Source organism: Mercenaria mercenaria, chromosome 1, assembly GCF_021730395.1.
Source record: "Mercenaria mercenaria strain notata chromosome 1, MADL_Memer_1, whole genome shotgun sequence".
Classification (NCBI taxonomy): domain Eukaryota; kingdom Metazoa; phylum Mollusca; class Bivalvia; order Venerida; family Veneridae; genus Mercenaria; species Mercenaria mercenaria.
This window is the reverse complement of record NC_069361.1, coordinates 113,942,769-113,948,858: the sequence shown is the minus strand read 5'-3', so window position 1 is coordinate 113,948,858 and position 6,090 is coordinate 113,942,769.

Below are 6,090 nucleotides of genomic sequence, written 5' to 3'. Positions count from 1 at the left end.
TGGCCGGTCAAAATTAACAAAAACAACAACATTTTTCTTTCCAGTTGACAAAAGACCTTATATAAAGCCGAGCACAAAATGACTTAAATATTCTGTATTCATGTCGGTCACATTCAAAATACACGAGTAATAGTAAATGTGCAGAAAAACTTAACACCTACAGTCATTCTTTTTCCAGAGGATGTGGACATTTTCATTGTAACAAGGCATTACATTGTATGTTATTATAACCGGGCAATGACACAGAATTTATGTAACAAAATACTAGTATCCCATCGGATCATTTACATTAAATTAAAGTTTCAATTTTAAACATAATTCATGTATATGTAATACATTAAAGGAAAAATAGATACAACTGATATAACACAATATGATGTCAAATACTATCACGTAATCAAGTAAAAGTTACAAATATTGTTTACAAATTATGCAAAGAAAAATAATATTTTCAACAGTAACAAGACAGGCGTAGCAAACCGTAGCTAGAACAGAGTGGGTATTAATTGAACAGAGAGTAAACTTGTACTGTTTCTTTACTTGATACATACTCGGTAGTGGCTTTTAAAACTGAGCTTAATAAATTAATAAATGTATCCACTAATTATACTTACATAAGCTAAGAAGAATGTCAATACTGACACCAAATTTACCTCAATTTACAAAAGCCCATTAAAAAGACTAAACGCCGAGATTTTGCTGCGTTTTGCCTGGCACCGATACCTATTATGGCGGCGTTCCATGGAAGACTTCTGGTATGGTTTAGTCTCACGAGTGTTCCAATTCAGTCTCGCGAGTGTTCCAATTCTTGGTCCAGCGGGTTCGGTTCTACCAAGATTACCACCCATATCTGAAATAATGTCAGGAGGGGAAACATAGTTAAACCACTGTGTCACAGATGCTTGTCTAATTTTTTACACGTATTATGTTAGTATTTGAAGAAATAATTACCGTTATATTTAAGTTAATATACATTAAATGTCACATCACTTCTGATCTAACGACGATTATAACATTTAGTGCATTATAAAACTCAGAGTAACTTTAGCAATCTCCCTGAAGTTAAAACTAGGTTAGACATTACGGTCGCTGCATTTTATGCATAATTTATTATCATAATGTAACTACTGACCATATATTTCATCTGGTGTGACCACATTTTGGCATGATATACGGGGGTTAGGTCATTTAAATGATAATGCTTCATTACAAGGGCCAGTTGGCTATTTAGATAAACAAAGTTAGTAGCTAAACATTGCCTTAAGTGATACTTATTACGTGCATTGGTTTATTTGTATTAACTTCAAATGAAATGAAAACAAATACATGCATCTGGTAGTCGCCGGCAGTAATATACATCGAAATATCCAAGAGACTGGTATAAGGATAGGACAGTGTGTGCACAGTGGCTTTTTAAACATTTCTTAGGTCTAATGTTATTCATCAGAAGTGAAATTAAAACAAAGCTTTTTATACACATGTACTATTGTAATGTTGTAAATTCATAAACCAACACAGTTTTGTCAAAACATGTTTCGCTTTCATAAGCTTCTTTAGTTGACAATAAAATACACAATACCATTGTAACAAAGCTTTGACGTCGAAGTTATTTCAAGTATAGAGAATGTTGGTTGACTTGACTTTGTCTGTAATAGGTAAAGAAAGAAGAAATTTCAATGTTTCATCAGAAAAAGCTAACATGTGTTGATCCTTTCGTTGAACTTTTCAAACTCGTTGAATAAAGATGACAAAATAATCGCCAGAACCTCACATTTTAATGTTTCCTCCAACGAGTTCGAAAAGACATCCATGGAAGATCCTTGATATATGTTGTAAGCAACTGCTACCTCTTATGCTTGTTGACAGAACAGTTTATTACCTCATCCAATGTACTCCCTCACGGTTAGTTCGCTTTGGTACAGAGTTCTTTCTAAAACAGGAAGCATGTCGTGAAAATGTGCCACAAGACAAATTGTAGTTCCATGCTGTTGATAAAATCTGGTACAATAAGTCATATGAGGATGTGACACTAATATTTTTGGCTTAGTTTTATTGCTTATTGTATTAAGAAAAGATCTAGACCATTTTCTTTGTGAATTTCCAGGTATAAGTGATATTCTTTGAGAAAATTTCTACATACGCGTAATTGCTAAACGGATATTTTCACGGGAGCATTTTTAGAGGGTGATGTTTCTCAGAACAGATTATTATTCTTATATGTAACATAACATGTCAATATTTTCTATTTTTTGATAAGAAGACATGTCATACTAAATGACCACGTATGGTTTTCATATCACTGAAATGCTCTAAAGTTCTGAAAATGAGGTCTGAATATTTTATTGTTTATATGGAATAAAGAAGCAACTGAATTTGTAGAATATAACCTATATAGATACAAAGCATTTTATTATTCATGCTAAGAAGCTTATATAATATGGAAATAAAATATGATTGTAGTAATTTAGCGTTGTTTATTTTTGACAAAATGCATGCAACATTAACACTGATATTAATAAATAATGAACGGAATGCGGAATATACAAGAAAATATCAAATATAAGATACCAACGGAAAACCTATACTATAAGTATAAAAGACGAAACGGAATAAACATGCCGTCAGAAAAAAATCAAAGTTACTTCTCTATGCAAAAATAATTATTTTATTTTCAAATACTTTATGCATTTTAGTAATTATACACAATGTTTCAGAAAACAGATACGAAAGAAATATTTCTTATATGCATGGCAAGGGCAGACACTGTCCATATTCATTGCAAAACATGTATAACTATTTCTGGTATACTGGTTATGAATATCACGCAACTTCACCTATGTTCGACCTGTTTCATACATAATCATAATTCCGATATGATCAAATTGCGCCAATATTATCAAGATCAAGTACCTGATCTAATATAGTTAATTCAGTATGTCAGGTGATTAGATAGTTTGGAGGAAGTATCGAATAATACTCGCTATACACGTGCATGCTGCGGTAGTGATTCTCTGACCTGGAATTATTCGATATGATTATGCAAGTTTTCCTAATCACGGGAAGAACGTCTCGGATAGATGAATACTAGTAGATGCCAGAGAAACAGAAAAAGTTATAATATTAGTTAGAATTTTATTAAACAAACAAATCGGCTTATCTGCTTTAGCCTAAAAAATTATTTTTGTCGTATTGTTATTGGAAAGAAGAATTATTATTTGGCGCTATACTGGTGTCGAGATAGTGTGCTACCACATTTGATACACTTCTTTATATAAAAGACGTTTCAGAATCGAAATTATATAACAAGTATAGCACGTCGTTGAATTAAGTGTTACCCCACTCTTTAATAATATCATATCGATTCTGAAAAGTCTTTTATATAAAATAGTAGGTCAAATGTAGTAGCATACTTTCTCCGTAGCTGTACGGTGCTAAATAATATTTTACGTCAAATTTCCGTATTAATGTGCATGAATTTTTCATATCAGAATTCTTAAATAATTTTTGAACTTAGTATAACCAGTATCCCTGCGACATCAGAAGGGATAGATAACAACCTCTTTTGAAATAGAAAAACATCTGCTCTGTCACCAAATACATACACTAGTTTAAAATTTTTGACATTCGGAATTCAAATCAACCAATAATTGTTTACCGATAAATGTTTGATTTATAGTTACTGTAAATACATTAAATTTTATCACAATATATCTGTAGACAATATTTAGTCAAAGATATTATCTTAAATAGCGAAATAAGCTGATGACACGTGCAGATATGGTAACAGGCGCGTGCAAGACCGTGCGCGTTTTCTCTTCAGTGCTCACCCATGATGAATGCATATTAAAATTATCAAATGAAAATCAAAATCAATAAGAGCTTGTATATCTTGAAGCAAATGAAGATACATTTTACTGATAAGTGTCTTATTTTATTGTTCAGTGGTTGAAAATGTAACTCTTTTTGCACGCTTTTCTGGATGAAAAAGATAAATAAAAAATGCGGACAGGTGTATGGATAGATTGAACTTTTGCTACAGTAGTCGACAAAGAATAAATGAATTAGAAATTTATTATTTCTTTTAATTCAAAAATAAAATTGTATCTTGATGAAAACGATCATTAATAGTTGTCTGTCGACATGATCTGGTTCTGTCGTCTGCGGCTATTTTCTATAATATCACCTTCAAGAAATATTATGATAATTGTTTCAAAAGGAATGTAGACTTTTTATTATTGAATTTATTTATGTTTCATTTTTACTGGCATATTATATTGTTCTTATGAATTTTAATACACGTATAACTTATCACGATCTTTTCCTGTAATAAACGATGACGTTACGGCGACTATAGGGACGAAGAAATAGTGCTACCATGTCCCAGTAGTTTAAATAAAAGTCATATTAAAGTCAAATAGTATGTAGAAACGTGATAAGATTTATTCAAACACTCCAAATCTTTTACGTTTAATAAACATATGATTCTGTCATTTGATATTTCTTAAATGAAGAAAGAGGTGTCCCGGCTCCAAAAATAGACCCGTATTAACCTCCCATAAACACTGTATGAATATGAAATACATGTTTTAATACTATATTAAAATTTATCATCAAAAGCCAACATTTTTATCACTACGTGACCGCTTTGTTGAATGAAACATTACAAAAGAAGTCTAAACGGATACAACGTAACGTCAATTAGGTTGCATCTCGTGTAATTCTTTACATAACTAGTCAGTCAATGTCACCTTAGATTGTGCTGGTAAAGACAATTCCTGACACGACTACTGTCAGTACCCTTTCTTCAAAGGTTCCGTAAGTTGAAATTCATGTGCAATACCGTGCCGCGTTTAGCCATCAATGTCAAATCTATGTAATCATGCGGAACATTCTGCAGCGCGAAATGCATGATGAACGAGCGTGCTTTATAGCATAGAGACAAATAATTACAATTTCATACTGCCTATGGTGTTCGGCAGGGGACTGTGTTACGTCAGGTGCCAGATGCAGGAGCAATCATTACCCAAGTACATCATGTTAACTGAGCGCTTTACTGCTCGTCAAATCTTTGCACATTTGTTAAAATAAATCCTCCATTTGATGGTGTTTATATTAAATTACAGCGGGTATAAACAGCCAGTTCTTTGTAATACGAAGATATGCTATGTAGTTTCGAGCCATTTTAGGTCGTCATAGTTTTAGCTGCAAAAAATAATATTGCACGGGTCTCAATGTACCCATAATATTACTTTAAAGTTTATCAAAACTGTATTATAAAATGTAAGCAACTGTTGCGCGCCGTGTTCAAAAATGAACATGTGGAAATTCAAATTTTTAAATTCATATGTACTTTTAATGTTTTGTAGATTAACATGAATAGCTTATTACACATGAAAGAAAATATTTTTCTTTTAAAATCGAAGCAGCACTTCTAAGCTCTTTTATCATTTAATAGCAAACGTTTTTAAAGGGGAACAGATGCTGCTGTGAATGTTGTATAAACGGGAAGTCTTCAGTGGCTTGGACCTCGTGGAGTTCATGGCCGTCGCTATACCATTTTTGTTATAATATTTCAAACGCTTAAAATATTTCGTCCTCTATTAAGTTTTCCTCTGATGTTATCTGGTTATATGTCACAAATACTAAAGGAAGGTCCTTGAAGAATATGTAATACGTCCTTGTCTGTACTTTGATTAAGCCAATCAGCATCCTAAGAGGCAACTGGTATTATTACATCTTCCTTATTATAAACACCGTTTGACCAGTACTTACTGAAAGATCTTGTATTTATGATAATGATAAAACGAGAAAACGCCATTATTTCTAGAACAAATTTATAAAAACAAACTTTTAAGAAATTGTGACAGATACAAAATGTAGACGATCATTTTTACTTGACTGAACTACCTTCTTTTCTCAGCTGTGAGCAAAACTCTTGATTGTTTTGTAATTTGTGATAACCTGCTCTACTGTGCATATAAGTTTTCTTCTGTTTTAAATAATCAAACGAATGCATTTATCTACCCTTTGAAGTGTAGTGATTTGATGTCCTTTAAAAGATCTTACAATTTATGTTTACTGTATATGTCG